Genomic DNA, 18,564 nt, shown 5'->3' on the forward strand with positions numbered 1-18,564 from the left:
GGAAATTTTTGGGCCACATCTCCGAGTGGGGAATCAAGGCCAATGTTGATAAGAATCCTGGTTATAGAACCTGCATCTTTCATTAAGAACATGGAGAAACTAAAAAGTGCAATTTAGGAGAGGTTCATCTCTGAATCCAGTGACAAGTGTTTGCCCTTCTTCACGACATGGAAGAAAGTAAAGGATTCTTCATGGCTGATAAAAGCCTCGTAATATTTGAGAAATTGAAGAAGTAGATGACCGAAACACCCGAAGAAGTACTGAATCCATACATGGAAAACTCAATTACGTAATTGAGATTTGTCCATTTGAAAAAAAGACATAAGGATTCAGCAACCCACCTACTAAGAAAGTGAAGTACAACCATGGTGCGAGGAAATTAAAACATATTTCCAGGTGTGTAATATGAAAAAATAGCCACCGAGAGGGTACGGTGCCCAACCCTGAGACTAGTGGAAGGTTGTTTAAGTGGACAATTGAGTCTGACAAAATTAGTATAAACACATACCATGTTAAAGGTTCGATATTTGAATGACTTCATGGTTGGATGCCCTATTGACAACAAGAAGTTGGGGGGCAGGAAGACATACCCCATGAGGGGGAAAGAGTTGATACTCAAGTGGGGGAAAAAGATGATACTCAAGTGATATTCAGTTCTCTATTTTGATGGATCGTCAAAGTGGGGGAAATAGATGATACTAAAGTGATATTCGGTTCTCTATTTTGATGGATCGTCAAAAATTTAAAAAGGCATTTGTCTTGATATTGGATTTCTCAAATGAAGGATAACAATAAAATATGAGAAACTTGTGAAGCCATGACTTAATTTATTAAGTGCTACATCCCGAGGGAGGAAAGCATGAAGGTCGTTGCCTAGGAAATAGAAAGTTACACAAGAAGATTTTACTTCTAAGTCACGAAGACCCAATAACTAATACAAAACTGATAGCACCGACAAGTGTGAGGAATTATCGCCTAGGGGACTCAACTCGAAACTAGTCGGTACCCTGACAATACCATGATAGCATGAAAAATGCTGGAAAAGCTTTAAGGATTTAATCTGATTGCAAGACTTTATGGAAAAAGTAGTTCATAATTCCTTACTTGAAATGCTGAAACCCTAAAAGGCGGAGTTGGCCTTGAATAAAATACATAAGAAGAACCGTAAGCTATGATCGGGGGCAAGGATGTCACTCAAAATATATCATATTTAGAATACATCGGCCGAAGATGATGGTTGATGACAAAGATAATGAGAATAAAATATGATGGATGCCCGGAACACGCGCATAGCCAACTCCCAACGGCAGTTCCTGATAATAATCATAAGTTACATCATAAGGTAGATTGAGGCTAAGCATTTATCTATGATAACTACTTCTCGTATCATGGGTGAATCGTGCCACTTACAAGGTAAATACAAGAGGTATGTCATTCTTGTTAACCTACAAAGATAAGGTTGGGATGCCTTTTGGAATCACTCCATCCCAAGGGTCGGGGCCTTTGAGTCCGAGAAGAACGAAAAATACATGACACATGCTCTAAATTTGTTTAATCCAACATCGGGATTGTTGAGGATCAAAAATGAGTTTCTTGTAACATAAGAAGTAAAATAATGATTTTGTTGACAATGGGAATTACTACTTAGAGAGATTAATGCACCCGAAGTTGGGAAGAAAGGAAAGATGAATCCCATATTTCGAAGGGCCGCATCTAGTCAAGAACAGAATTCGGATGAGGCTCCTACAAGCTTGAAAACGTTTAAAGAAAAAGAGGTTATTTAGACTTGACACACTTCAAACCTGAGGATTTAATTAAATCGAGCATCCAAATAGGATAACGCACTTAGGCATACGAACTAAGGGAAAAGAAGTGGGGGGTTCGTAGAGGCCACGTTCCATCCGGTTGAAGGCAAGGAGAAGGCACGTATCGTCCAAGCAAACGCTTGTAAAGCCATGATTTTATCTGATTAAAGGATCAAGGATTGCAAGTAGCTAGAGGAGAATGATATTATAAGTTAGAGCCCGTAAGAAGCTTCGATTTGATATATTATAAGCTCAAATCGGAAAAATTAGCAAAAAGTTATGGCTGTTGAAAGGCTTGCAGCTCGTAAATGGAGATTCCTGATCCAAGGGGTCAGAATCTGTTAGGAGTTGTCCCACATCGTTTGTGGGAGGGGCAGTTTGCTAGAATATAAGCATCCAGACAACTCCAATTAGTATGAGGCCTTTTGGGAGGTGCCCAAAACCAAAACCGTGAGGGCTCCGCCCAGAGCAGACAATATCATACTAATGTGGAGTTAGGCCTGCTCAGCAAGCCCAACAAGTGGTATCAGAGCTATGGTTATAACGGTCTATAACAATCTCAGATGAGCTCCAGAAGTGACCTAGGAAGAGGCAGATGGGCTTTCCCCAGAATGGGCTCAAGAAAAAGGCAGACGAGCCTTCCAGTATGGGCCTAGGGGGAGCAGATAGCCAGATGGACTTTCAGTATGGGACAGGGGGAGCCTGGTCACACTGAAGGAAGCAGAATCGACAGGTGTCGGGCCCGATGTGTGAAGGGGGAGATTGTTAGGAGTTGTCCCACATCGTTTGTGGGAGGGGAAGTTTGCTAGAATATAAGCAGCCAGACAACTCCAATTAGTATGAGGCCTTTTGGGAGGTGCCCAAAACCAAAACCGTGAGTGCTCTGCCCAGAGCGGACAATATCATACTAATGTGGAGTTAGGCCTGCTCAGCAAGCCCAACAAGTGGTATCAAAGCTATAGTTATAACGGTCTATAACAATCTCGGATGGGCTCCAAAAGTGACCTAGGAAGAGGCAGATGGGCTTGCCCCAGAATGGGCTCAAGGAAAAGGCAGACGGGCCTTCCAGTATGGGCCTAGGGGGAGCAGATAGCCAGATGGACTTTCAGTATGGGTCGAGGGGGAGCCTGGTCACACTGAAGGAGGCATAATCGACAGGTGTCGGGTCTGATGTGTGAGGGGGGAGATTATTAGGAGTTGTCCCACATAATTTCTGGGAGGGGCAGTTTGCTAGAATATAAGCAGCCAGACAACTCCAATTAGTATGAGGCCTTTTGGGAGGTGCCCAAAACCAAAACCGTGAGGGCACCGCCCAGAGCGGACAATATCAGACTAATTTGGATTCCTGATCCAAATTGAGAATCGTTCGACCAGGGGTAAGAATCCTCGTCCAAAAGGTCAGGATTCCTGATCTAAATTGTGAATTGTCCGCCTAGGGGTCAAAATCCTGGTCCAAGGGGTCAGGAGTCCTGATCTAAAGACACGAAATTCGGGTTCTAGGGGGTCAGAATCCTGGTCCAAGGGGTTAGGATTCCTTACCTAATTTGTTAAGTGTTCGACCAGGATCCCAACCGAATGGTCCTGGTCGAAAATCCCACGACCAGGACAAAAGAGTCCATAATTCGGTCAGAATCCCGGTCAAAGGGGGATTTCTAAAAAAATATTATTAAAAGAAATATTATTCAGAAAATTTAATTTGAGTTAAATTTATTCGAGATTTTTTAACCCGGTTTGGGCTATTATTCAGAAATTTAATCTAAGTTAAATTTTATTCGAGTTTTTAACCCGGTTTGGGAAATTATTCGGAAATTTAATCTAAGTTAAATTTATTCGAGATTTTTTAACCCGATTTGGGCTATTATTCAGAAATTTAATCTAAGTTAAATTTTATTCGAGTTTTTTTAACCCGGTTTGGGCTGTTATTCAGAAAATTTTATCCGAGTTAGATTTTTTAAACCCGGTTTGGGGCTATTATTCAAAAAATTTAATCTAAGTTAGATTTTTTAAACCCAGTTTGGGCTATCATTCTGAAAATTTAATCTGAGTTAAATTTATTCGAGATTTTTTAACCCGGTTTGGGCTATTATTCGGAAATTTAATCTAAGTTAAATTTTATTCGAGTTTTTTTAACCCGGTTTGGGCAATTATTCGGAAATTTAATCTGAGTTAAATTTTATTCAAATTTTTTAAACTCGGTTTGGGCTTTTATTCGGAAATTTAATCTAAGTTAAATTTTATTCGAGTTTTTTTAACCCGATTTGGGCTGTAATTCGGAAAATTTAATCCGAATTAGATTTTTTAAACCCGGTTTGGGGCTATTATTCAAAAAATTTAATCTGAGTTAGATTTTTTAAACTCGGTTTGGGCTATCATTCAGAAAATTTAACCTGAGTTAAATTTATTCGAGATTTTTTAACCCGATTTGGGCTATTATTCGGAGATTTAATCTAAGTTAAATTTTATTCGAGTTTTTTTAACCTGGTTTGGGCAATTATTCGGAAATTTAATCTGAGTTAAATTTTATTCGAGGTTTTTTAACCCGATTTGGGCTATAATTCGGAAAATTTAATATGAGTTAAATTTTATTCGAGATTTTTTAACCCGGTTTGGGCTATTATTCGGAAAATTTAATCCGAGTTAAATTTTATTCGAGTTTTTAACCCGGTTTGGGCTATTATTCGGAAAATTTACTGTGAGTTAGATTTTTTAAACCCCAAGTTGCACTTGCTTTACAAAGTGACCTCTGACATTTTTAAATGTATGATTTTAATCCTCACGTTTAAAAATTTATAAATTTGATCCTAAAATCTCGAAAAACTACGAAAAATACAGGGAGATACCGAAAAATTCCTAAAATATTAGGAAACATTATGGAAAATACCCGAAATTATAGAAAAAAAATCCTAAAATATTAGGAAAAATCATGAAAAATACCCGGATGTATAGAAAAAATCCAAAAATATTAGGAAAAATTAAGAAAAATTCCCGAAAAATTAAGGAAAATTCCTGTAAATTAAGGAAAATTCTCAGAAAATGAAGGAAAATTTCCGGAAAATTAAGGAAAATTCCCGGAAAATTAAGAAAAATTCTTAAAATATTAGGAAAAATTACGGAAAATACCCGGAGGTACGGAATAATTCCTAAAATATTAGGAAAATTAGGAAAAATACATGAAGGTAAGAAAAAATTCTTAAAAATTCAGAAAAAATACTTGTGAGTACGAGATAATCCCCGAAAATTAAGGGAAAAATACCAGAAAATTCCTAAATAGAGGAACAAGGTAAGAAAATGAGTATGGAAAATTATGAAAATTCCATAAAATATCCTGAAGCCTCGGATAAGGCAAATCATTGTAAATGTGTAGGTCGATTCACACTTTACGCTAAAAACGATACCCTGATAGAATAAGAGATAACTTAACTTCTACGAAATATCGAGTGTGTTTCCCAGAAGTTGGGGGGCAAATGATAGGTTATAAAAATAACCCTAATTGCGGAATTAATGTCGCATTAATTAGACATGATTTGGTCAAGGGGAAAAGCCCAATTAATGAGGCCCAAAATCCTAATTATTTATTTATTTTCGTAATTAATAAAGGGGCTAATTAAACATTCCAATGAATGTGTTCAAATAAGTAACTACTTCTACAAGATGTAGCCTCCAAGCAATCTAAATTCAGAATGAAACTAATTCCTGCTTTCTAGGACTCCAAAGTCCAATCAAAGAATGAGACTTTCCCACCAAGTTATCCAATTCTACCCTAATTCCTAGACTCTCAACATCTATATAAAGGGTCTTACCCCTTCAACTTCAAAAGAACGTCTTTCTGGACAAGAGCTCCACACGTCACAAAGCCGCGAGGGCATCCTATAAGCCACGAGGCCATTACTTGGAACGACGTTTGAAACTTAGTCCTTGGAGGACATGAAAGTCACTACGTCCTTGGTGAGCTCTCGCTGCCATAGCCCCGAGGGAAAGCATCACCAAGACCTACATTTTGGCTTGATCCTTTGCATACGCCAAGGTACGTAGGCATCTTGTGAGGGCAAATTCAAGCCACGAAACGCAAACGCAGCCATTAAAGCTCAAAGCTTATCAAACCCTCACATTAAATACATGCAATAAATAACTACATGTTTTTTATCCACAACAGAACTAAAAATAATTAGTTTGATTTGGTCGGTGTATTGAACATCAGGCTAAAATAAAATAATGTAAATCACTGATTCGAGATAAATCAAATTAATATTAGACTAAGTATAATTCGTATCCAATTCATCTGAAATAAAAAATCAAATTTATTTAAAACATATTTATTTTTAAATACATTTAGAATTATCAATAAAACTATATCGTACAATCAGTAATATTGACTTTTTCAAATATCTTTTATAGAGTTATAGTTAATCGATTAAATAATCACGATGCTAAAATATTAGTTTTTTAAGGTAGCAACATAATGGAGATATTATATTTTTACCCTCAATAAAATAATAATTTCATTATAATAATATTTCCCCTTACTAATGTTAGCACTTTAAATAAGTTTAAATATTCTAAAAAGTTATGAACATATACGTTTACTTATATAATTATCATGAATTCATATCATTTAAAGTTTTAAATTAACAAACTTAAAAAATTGAATTCAAGTATTTTTTTTCAAATTATGTAATATTAAAAAAAATCTGTGCCGTCCGTGCATCGCACGGGTTTTAAGTTAGTATAAATATAAAAGTTAAATTTCATATTTTGTGTTATTTGTTTCTTGTATAAAAATCTCCGTGCAGCAGCAACATGACCTAATTTTATACTTCTTGCACTAATCCTGGATATGTGATCCTGATAGGTTTATTACTGGTTCCATTCATTTCTATACATTCCAATATTTACCAAAAATAGTAAAATTTTATAATATAAAAATTATCTACACCCATTTACAATCACTATTTTCTTTTACTACACTAATTTTATACATTAATTCGTCTCATCACTTTACCTATTTTTCTTATCTTTTTTCATTATATTTCACTTTTTCTTAATTTTCGTGCCGAAGTCAGAAGATGTATACATTCTAGTGGAACGGAGAAAGTATATGTTTATCCCAAAAACCAGGGTTCATACTTTTTTCTTTTGTCAATTGGTGTTTTGTGATCCAATATTAGGTGTCAAGAGGGTGCCAATACCATGTAAAATCATAACTTGACACCCTTGTTTTCATTGAAGTTGTTGGTCGTACAGTTTAGGGGTGTTCATGCATGGGTCGGGTTGGCCGGGTTGGCCGGGTTGGAGGTGTTTTTACGACCCAACCCAATTAAATCGGTTTGAAATTTTTTGACCCAACTCGTAAAATATAAAATCGTAACGCAACCCTACCCATCGTACATCAGTTGGGGTCGGGTTGGTTTGAACGGATTGAATGATTATATATAAATAAAGTTTCAATATTATTTATAATTGCTAATTTCGAATAGTAGAACTTACGATTGCAGTATTATTCTTTAAATCTGATTAAATTGAAATTTTAGTAATGTATATCATATCGTAAATCATATACCCATACACGAAATTTAACTATAAATGAAAATATTTATATTGTATAATGTACAACTGCATATAATATATAGATTTTAGTTAAATTATCGAGCGAGACTTAAGTTAATTCAGGTTGGGTTGGGCGAAAAAATCTTGAACCTGTATCCAACCCATTCAATGTGGTTTGAATTTTTTTTAACCCAACCATTGATCAGATTTTTTTATAACGGTTTAATCGGCCTAAAGGAGGGTTTGGTTAAATCGATTTGATCGAGTTGACGAATCCATGAACACCCCTAGTACAGTCCATGCATAATTGGCACCGCTCCCAAAATCATTCATTTTATGTGTATAATACCCTTTATTGAAGTTGCTAGTCGTATAGTGCATGCATTATTGAAGTTGTGTGTACTTTATTTTATAACTTCTCATTCATTTTTCTCTCTCTTAAAATCCATACACACACATTCATAGTAAATATTATATAATATTCTACAAGTTATAATCTTGTCTTGCTTAGAGTTTCCATACTTAATGTAGTTTGCACAGGGAGTTGGGTTTATTTTTAGTTTAGATAAAAAAATAAGTCATGCTTGTTTTTAGGAGATGACCTAGTCTTTCTCTGTTAGTTGCAGTTAGAGTTAGTGTAGTTGTTTGCCCGTTTTTCATTCCTTGTTTTTATGGTTTCTGCATGTTGTAAGGCTTCTATATAAGCCAAAGCTTCCTTGATTGAATTATTGTAGATTATTCTCTGATTACATTTGTGCAAAACATTAGTTTGTTTTCTAACCTATGATATTAGAGCGAAATACAGTGTGAGAGAATTTGAGAAAAGTGAGTGTTTGAGAGGAAAAACACCAAAAGGAAAATGGCGGAACCAAGAAATTTCACTGTACCAGCAGTTCCAAAATTTGATGGAGACTACGGCCACTGAAGCTTAGTCATGGAGAATCTTCTGCGTTCAAATGAGTATTAGAGTGTCATTGATCCAGGATTTGATGACCTGAAAAGAATTGAGACTCCGAATGCAACATAAAAGCTACACTTGAAGAAGCAAAACTCAAGGATCTAAAGGCAAAGAATTATATGTTTCAATCAATCGACAAGACCACCCTGAAGACTATCACCCAGAAAGAAACTGCCAAATAATTGTGGGATTCTATGAAGGTCAAGTACAAATGCAGTGCTAGGGTGAAACGTGCATAACTGAAACGGTTACGAAGGACGTTCGAAGACTTGAAGATGAAAGTTGGAGAAGGAGTGACGAGATATTTTGCAAGAGTCATGGAAACGATCAATGACATGATGAACTGTGGAGAAATAATGGATGTCGCCAAAATTGTTGAAAAAATTCTTCGAAGTCTCACGGAGAATTTTATACGTGGTTTGCTCTATCGAAGAATCAAAGATATCGATAGTCTTACAGTGGATGAATTGCAGGCGTCATTACTTGTTCATGAACGCAAGGTAACTGAGAAAAAAACTGAAGAATATGTTCTACAAGTTGAAAACAAGCCAAGGAATGTTCGAGGAAGAGGAAAGTGGACATCTCAACGAGGAGGAAGCATTTTTAGAGGACATGGGAGAGGCAGATAATATGTCAACAAATCAGCCATCAATTGTTTTCGATGTGGAAAGGTAGGGCATTACCATTTTGAATGTACAAGCCTGGAGAAAGGGGCCAATTATGTTGAGTTTAATAAAGTGGAAGAATTACTTTTAATGGCGCACACAAACATGGGTGGTGTTGACAACAACGGGGTACTCGAATCATATGACATGAGAAAAGTCATGATTTAATAAGCTGGATGAAAGCTTCAGAACCACTGTTAGATTGGGAAATGGTTCAAAGATGGCTATCCAAGGAAAGGGGAAGATCATAATTGAAGTAGAAAGAATAACACAAGTGGTGACTGATGTTTATTATATCCCAAATCTGACTAGCAATTTGCTGAATGTGGGACAACTACAGGAGAAAAAACTGACAGTTATCATAAAAAATGATGTATGCAATATATATCATCAACAAAGAGGAGTGATTATAGAGACATGAATGACAGTTAATCGCATGTTTTTGATTAATGCAAGGAAGAAGTCGATGTCTGTGAGCTGTCTCAAGGTAGAGGAAGAAGATCTGGGAAATTTTTGGCATATGAGGTTTGGAAACTTAAATAAAAACTCTATTCAGCTTATTCATAGGAAATGAATAGTAGAAGGGTTACCAAATATTAAAGACAAAATCAAGGTGTGTACAATATGCAACACAGGAAAACAACAGCGAGGAAAATTTCCAAAGGAAAGTAAATGGAGGGCAACAGGGAAACTAGAACTAATTTATGCTGATTTGTGCGGACCCATCACGCCGGTTTCTAATATTGGTAAGCGATACTTACTGGTTTTTGTTGATGATTTCTCGCGAAAAACTTGGATATTTTTCCTTGTAGATAAAGCTGGAACTTTTGAAGCTTTCAAAGTCTTCAAAAACTATGTTGAAAAGGAAGCCAAAATTGTCATTCGAGGACTATGAACGGATAGGGGCGGTGAATTCAATTAAAAAAAATTCAACAAGTTCTGCAGAGATCAAAGAATAAAATGAAAACTAACATACACTCCTCAACAAAACGGAGTGGCGGAGAGGAGAAACCGAACAATCATAAATATGGTTCGTTGTCTACTCTCAAAAAAGGAAATGCCAAGATATTTATGGCCAGAAGCAGCAAGGTGCACAATCCATATTTTAAATTGAAGTTTCACAAAGGCAGTAAAAGACATGGTACCTGAAGAGAGATGTACATGAATCAAGCCGGGAGTTGCTTACTTTAGAGTTTTTGGATCAATCGGTCATGTTCATATTCCTGAGCAGAAATGGATAAAGCTCGAAGATCATAGTCACAGATGTATTTTTCTTGGAGTTAGTGACGAAACAAGTGAACAAATTCCTATTGACTCCTTGATCCAATCACAAAAAAATTATCATTAGCAAGGATGTCATATTTGATGAAAGCTCTAAGTGGGAGTGGAATCTACACAACTCATCAGAGCAGAACACTCTTGCTTGGGGAGATGATGGAGTTTATGAAGAAGAAACTAATGAAGAAAATTGTGCTTCAGAATCAGAAGAAGGAAATGATGAAGAAAATGGTGAAAATGTCGAAGATGAAACAGAAGCTTCATGGACAGAAACTCGAAGGATAAGGAGAGAACCGGTATGTATGCGTGATTTTGTAATCGGAGAAGAATTAGACAAAGAAGAATTCACAATTTTGCTCTGAACGTCTGCTATGCTGATCCAGTAAACTATAATGAGGCTGCAAAAGAAGAAAAGTGGAGAAATACAATGAAGTTAAAAATTCAGTCAATAGAAAAGAACAACACCTGGGAGCTTGTAAACCTGCCATCTCATGCAAATAAAATTGGGGTTAAAATGGTATACAAAACAAAGCTGAATGGAGAAGGAAAGATTGAAAAGTGCAAGGCTCGGTTAGTCGCGAAAGGGTATACATAAACTGTAGGAGTGGATTACACTGAAGTTTTTGCACCAGTTGCTCGTTGGGATACGATCAAAAGTCTCTTAGCAATAGCAGCTCAGAAAGGATGGTGTGTTCATCAACTAGACGTCAAGAGTGCTTTCCTGTATGGTGAACTAAAGGAGGAAGTCTATATAGATCAGCCTGAAGGGTTTATCAAAGTAGGGGATGAAGACAAAGTTTATCAACTAAGGAAGGCTCTCTACGGTCTAAAATAGACACCGAGAGCATGGTTCGAAAGAATTGAGAGTTATTTCATGAAGGAAGGATGCCATAAAAGCAATTATGATCATACTTTATTTTTGTAGAAAGCAGGAAATGGAATCTTAATGGTAAGTCTTTATGTCGATGATTTAATATTTACCGGAAATGATGAGTTCATGAGTGCAGAATTCAAGGCTTCAATGAAAATGGAGTTTGAGATGACAGATATGGGGAAAATGAGTTTCTTTCTTGGAGTAGAGGTTCGTCAAACAAACGATGGTATACACATCTGTCATAAGAAATATGCCAAAGAATTTCTTGAATAATTTAATATATGGAGTTGCAATGCTATCAAGAATCCAATTGTTTCGGGGACAGTTATTTCAAAGGAAGGGAGCAATCGAGTTGATGCAACACTTTATAAGCAGCTAGTTGGGTGTCCCATGTATCTGATGGTAACACAAACTGATCTAATGTTTGTCGTATGCTTAGTATCTCATTTTATGGCTGATCCTAGGGAAGAGCATATGTTGTTGTTAAAAGAATACTGAGGTACTTGAAGGGAACGTTGGATTTTGGAATTTTCTATGGAAGGTCATTAAACTCGAATCTTCTAGGTTACACAAATAGTGATTATGCCCGTGACTTAGATGACAGAAAGAGTACTTCTGGGTATGTGTTTCTGCTAAATGGGGCAGCAATTTGTTGGAGTTCACGAAAATAAGACATAGTTACTTTGTCTTCTACCGAAGTTGAATATGTTGTTGCAATATCAGCAACGTGTCATTGCATTTGGCTTAAAGGATTGTTGTAGGAACTAGTGATGTAGGTGCAGTGTGCATTGATATTCTATGTGATAATAATTCAACAATTAAGTTGTCAAGGAATCCAGTTATGCATCAAAGGACAAAACACATTAATTTAAGGTTTCACTACTTGCGTCAGGGGTAGGAGCTATGCAATTGGTTTTCTGTGGAACAAATGATCAAATTGCAGACATAATGACCAAACCAATAAAACTAAAACAGTATGTAAAGCTCAGGATCCTGCTCGGAGTTCATAAGCTGGAAGTCTTAAACTGATGCTGATTAGAATTTTAGTTTATGGGGAGGATTTGTTAAGTTTATTTTTAGTTTGGATAAATAAATAAGTCATGCTTGTTTTTAGGAGATGACCCAGTCTTTCTATGTTAGTTGCAGTTAGAGTTAGTGTAGTTGTGTGTCCATTTTTCATTCCTTGTTTTTCTGGTTTATGGTTTCTGCACGTTGTAAGGCTTCTATATAAGCCTAAGCTTCCTTGATTGAATTATTTTATATTGTTCTCTAAATACATTTGTGTAGAGCATTAGTTTGTTTTCTAACACATGGCGTATGATGAGGCTTGAGACTGTTGTGAGAGGAAAATGTTACAACACTTTTTGGAGGAAATCGCTGAAATAACATGAAGTATGTCTGGATTTAGACCTGATTGTAGGCCTATTCATAATAGTTGTATACACCCAACTCATCGAAATATGGTGGCAAGCAAGGCTGTGTTTGAACTGAATTTGCAAGGTTTCCGAGATATGGTGACTGAATAATTCCTACTCAGTCGTAAGCATACTCGAATGATCTCACATAGTGCTTCTACTCGATGATTAGTAGAGAAAATATGTGTGTAACCCCGCAAATGGCCTACATATCCTATATTTATAGGAATCAAGTAAACTGTAACAACCCGTACTTCTGGACTATTAAATCTAAATCGAAAACTAATACAAAATACAATTTACTAATCCAAAATTCTATTACAAAGGTCACTATTACAAAAGCGCAGCTAACGGAAGTCCAAAAGTCAATCTACTCCAATTTTGAGATCCTCGAACTCCAATGCTAACCAACTCGAAATCGACGACAAAACCTGAAATTGTAAGTAATGAGCTATACAGCCCAGCAAGAAACTAATCGATCCAACTAGTAGGCCAAGTAACACATACACATATAACAAAATACAATAATCTATATGATACGATATACGAAACAAACACTTTTGATACACTTTCTTGTTCTTATTCTTATTCGATACACACAATACACATAGCACATTGACAACAATAATTCAAAATCAATAACTCATGCCAAGACCACTACAACCCGGTGATAACGGTCCTAAATTTTTTGAAAACTGTCACTACAATCCGGTGACTGCGGTCCTAAGTTCTTATTCGATATTTTCACAAACCATGGCACAAATGAAAGATATCAAATTATCGTCTAGACATCACATATATACATCGATATATATTCTATATCACATAATAATATCAAATATATGATCACTTAGCCCAAGTTTTGAAAATCAAATATAAACGCACAATACATAATTTTGAAAACACTAGCAATATCGATCAAAAACTTACTTCCAACTCTGACCAGATCTGAATTTAGACTTTTTGACCCTCTAAACGACGTTATCTTAAAAACATAAATCACGAAAGTTGTAGAGAACGAACAGAGCTTTCCGAAAAGTCCAGGATCACTGAATTCTGACTTACGATGAATTTTATACGAATTTTACAAGATTGCTGATTTATGCTGAGAAGAGCCCTACGAATTTTATGAATAAAAATGAGGAAGACGAATATGATCTATTTATAACGATACAAACCCCCATATCTTAACCTACAAGTTATCCATATTAGAATCTCATCCAAATTTTAGGCCCGTTAGTCTAATTCAAATTTTAAATACTAGTCATTATCCAATTTTAATACTTTTTATTCTATTATTCTATTATTAATCTAATTCTAAAAATTACGAGATATTACACCGGAGTAATCAGAGAGAAATCCAGTCTCCGTCCAAGCTTAAAGCTCCTAATCAAGCTCTCCCTCCTCTTCGTTTGAAAGGTAAAAACCCTTCATCTCCCTATCTTGGATTCTCATATAGACACACATGCATATGTATATACACATATTCAACAAATCTTCATAACCCAGATTGGCGCTAGATCCGTAGGTCTTTATACCCCCAAATCATGGTCTAATTAGGGGTATACCTTTCTTGGGATTAAGCCTAGGTCATCAATACCCCCTATTTCCTGTGTATTCATACAATTTTTTAGATCCATAGAATCCAGTTGTCTATATCCCACATGCATGCCTGTTTCTTGGATCATTCCAAGCTTGATACCCATATATCCTTCTTTTTCTAATCGTATAGAAGCCCCCTCTTTGCATCGCGTAAGAAATCTTAGAGTAGGTAACTTACTCTACTTTTTATTTCACAGATGTCTACCTTTAGGGCTTCTAGCAATTATAAGGATTCCATTCTGGGTGGTACCTTCCCTTTATCTGAAAACACCACTAGTGACGCCCTTGTTCCGGTCAATCTATCCCAGACTTTCCTATCTCCGACCTCAACTGTTGGTGGTCGAACCCGCTCGAAAGTGAAAGTACTAGACCCTCTAAAAGCCCAGATATCCCTAAGAGCAACCTCTTCCTTTAAAGACATTAGCCCTGTTGATTTAGCTTCCTCTAATGACGAGGTGGATTCCCATAACCTGAATACCCCCATAGGCAGGGCAAAACTCTTCACTGAGGAGCAAAATCCTTGGTCCTTGATGAATCCCTTGACAATAGAACTGCTTTAAACGCTGATTATCTTCACGAGGCTAATGCTAATTCCAGTATAGCCCCAAAACCATACGACTGCTTAAAGCTTTCCATGACCTTGTTGACCCTTGACAACCTTTTAGACAAAATAGTCCCAGGGTGTACGTTAATGGTGCCTCAATGCCACGAAAGGTTCCAGAACTTCGATAACCTTCAATCATACCAGTTTGTTCCTAAAACGGTGCTATCAGCCCAGTTCTTCAAACAGAGGTTCTCTCTCCCCCTACACCCATTTTTCCTTAAGGTCCTAGATTTCTACGGGTTAGCCCCTCATCAATTAATGCCTAACTCATATCGCACAGCTGCGAGTCTGTATATCCTTTATCATCAGGAGTATTCTGAAGCGTTGTCGGCCTATGAATTGCGTTATTTTTACCAATTAAAACCGGCGGGTAGGTCTAGTGGGTTTTTCTATCTTACCCTATGGAATGTCCACCATGGTAAGTGTATGACTGGTTGTAAACAGACTATGGCATGTTGGGCCAATCAGTTTTTATAGTGTTATGATTGTCCTTCGTACCGCACAACCTTTAATGATACCTCATATATGCCCGTTCAATCTCCCCTGAAAGGAGAAGAGTTAGTTAGGGCTCAAGGTATTCTATAAAAATACAAGGGTCTAAAGGACGATTCTGGTCTTTTTACCCCCGAAAATCTGTTTGAATTAAAAATTGGTTTACTCATGGAGCAACGACCCCTACCTCAGGTATTACTCCTATTGTAGAGACTCTCCTTCCAAGGGGCTCTACCCTTTCCCCATATAGTCCCTTCTTTGTTTAATTTCCGATGTCTATTGAAAGATATGAGTTTTCATATTTAATCCATGGATATGCCTAATTTTTTTTATATGCCACTTATCTCCTTAACTATTATGGCTAACGCATACATATTATACTGCATATATGTCTTTTGTGAAGAACCCAACAAGCTATGATGACCTTTTTGGAAAGGACGGAAGGCTGTGGCTGCTTTAAGGGCTACCCCGTATCACAAGCTCCCCCTCTCCAAATCTCAAAAGACCACTCAACAGGGCTTCCTAGAAAGAAGGGCATTCGCCCTCCTCCGGACCCCCTACAAGCTCTAGATCCCGGTCTATGAAAAGACTAAAACCTTCACTAGATGATGCCCCATCCAATAATTCCCCAAAGAAGCAGAATTTTTTTGACATGGTGGGAAATCGGATCTCGGAGACGGCCGTAGCGAAATGGGACAAGCTGAGATTGGTGGAGGCTACTCGTGATCGATCTCTTGCTAGTGTGGAGGCCCTGTTTCTGGATATGAAGTTTGGAGAGTAAATCGCAGAGGTGGCTAGTAGTGATAAGAAGCTGAGGGAGGAAATAAAACAGCTTAAAACCAGCCTTTTGGGAAAAGAGACCGAGGTTAGTGGCCTCGAAGAGATTGTCACCAAATTGAAGTTATCTGAAGCTAACCTAAAGAAGGAAAAGAGCTCCTTAGCCAAATCTCTTCAGGCTTGTCAGAATGAGAAGAAGAGTCTATCCAAGCAAGTTGAAAGCCTGAATCTATAGGTTGAGCCTATCCGGTGAAACTCGAGTGGCTAGAGAGAAGTTGGTTTTTAATACCGGCCGTGAGGCTGGTATCAAGGACTGTGTGAAGACATCGTATGAGAAATTCCCGAAGATCCCGTGGGTCGAGCTTGGGCCAGAAGCTGTAGAAGTTCTTGAAGAGGTGAAGGCTGAGAAGGCCAGGGAGGGGTGTATCTCGAAGATCGACCATGTTGAGGGTGTGATCAAAGAGGTTAATGAAGAAGCCTCAGACACCCATATTATGGAGCAAATCCCTATCACAAAGCCTTTTGTCATTGACCCCCCAGCGGATAAATCTCCAGAGAAAAGTATCGAGGAAAATGAGTTTTCCCCAACTGTTGACGCGTCTGAAGCTACCCCTACCCATGAGGGTTAGTATGCTTTCATCATTTTCCCTGGCTATGCTATAAACTTTAATACCCTAGTATTGGGTGGACCTGTTTATTTTCTTAATTTACATTATCCTAGGCCTTTGTGCCAAGACTTGATTTTATTTGGATGCGGGTGCGTGTACCTCCGAATGCCTCGCGAGTTGTAACTTTAACAACTTAGTCTGTTTTAGCTTGCTACCTACCTATTTATATCGTACGCTATCTTTCTTTCAGTAATCTCATGTGTATCTCGGGTATAACCTATAGGTTAATATCAATTTGTGATAAAGACTTTTATGGTAAGCTTAATGTAACCAGTCTATTGGGACTTTATAAATTCCCTAGCTACTTATTTGTGGGCTAATAACCCATATCCATTCCTACATATCCCACATGATATAATGCCTTAAAGTTATTCCTTCCATGTATCTTAACAAACCTAGGTCAACCTTAAGTATGCAGACCATAATAAGGATTTAGTGATAGGCCTTATACTTAATTCCTTCAAGTATTATTACTCATATATATTATATCACGTCACTCTTATTAGGCTATAATTTTCTGTATTATGTTTTTCCGTGAATATTTCCTTACCATTCCGTGGGTAAATTCCTTACCTTTATGTGGATAAATTCCTTACCCTCCTGTGGATAATCCTCCACAAATAAGCTCGACTTTTGGGGGTATTATCGTGCAATCATCTTTCCACCTTGCATACCCCCGAGCCTTAAACATGTATATAACCCGTTTCCTTAGATTTTACACGCCATGTGTTATCCACATATTTCCATATCCATCCCTAGTGTATTCCACACTTATCCATTTCCTTGGTTAACAACATGCCTAGTTTTTATTGGATTTCAAGGTAATTATATATCCTTCAGACTTTTCAACTAGCCCTTGGGTTTTCCTGATTAACAAATATTGAAGTTATCCTACTTCATTTTGGAGACAAGTTTGAAGTATCCCCACTTCTTTTTGAGTCTTGCGCATTCCTGGCTTTCCCAAGCCATACGCAGCCCTCAGCCATTGTCCGTAATCCGTATAGCCCTGGTATCCCAAGGTCTTTCCAAATCCATCCCGACATAATCCATATTAAATACATTTTTATCCGTTCATAAGATTCCATCCTTATAAAAATTCCGGATTTTAATTTTCCTTATAACCGTCCCGTTTTAAGGTTATTCAAGATAGGTGTATACACTTATACACTTCTATTCCAAATTATTAATTTTGCTTAAAATTATCCCATTTCAAGTCCAAATAGGATAAACATATATACCTATATATATACTACTACCCACGAGTTCTTTAACATTAATAATTTTTATGGTGAAGAACTGACAGGTCCATATTATTGCATATTATTAATACCTATTTTATGTCCATTTTCATAATTTTATTAATAAATAAATTGTTTTACTTTGTTTTATAGGAAAATAAATAAAATCAGAATTTGAGTTGGAAAATGAGCAAATAAGGAAGGAGGTGGACTATTCTAGAAGTCAAGGGAATTGGAAGATAAATAGAATCCTTACTGGAGAAGAAGAAAAATTTACTTTAAGAATCCTACTTGTATTCCAAGAACCCAACCCACATATTTTCCCTATATATATGGGTCTCCCCTCTTGTATTTTACACATCCAACACCCAATACACCCAAGACACCCAATTAGTTATTTGTTTTGTTCATCTTTTTATCATGTGTAGCTAAATTTGTTTCCTAGGATGAAGATGAAATTAATTTAATTGCTTTGATATCTTCTCGTTCCTATTATTTAATTCTCATAATTTTTCTTGGTGCTTAATTGTTTAATTGATAAAGTGATTTTGATATATTATTGTTACCAGATTTATTTTTCATAGCCTATGCTTGCTCCATGAAGTTTTGATGGGTTATTGTTAGATTACAAGTTTCATAGTATA

The sequence above is a fragment of the Apium graveolens genome, chromosome 2, assembly GCF_009905375.1.
Source record: "Apium graveolens cultivar Ventura chromosome 2, ASM990537v1, whole genome shotgun sequence".
Taxonomy (NCBI): Eukaryota; Viridiplantae; Streptophyta; class Magnoliopsida; order Apiales; family Apiaceae; genus Apium; species Apium graveolens.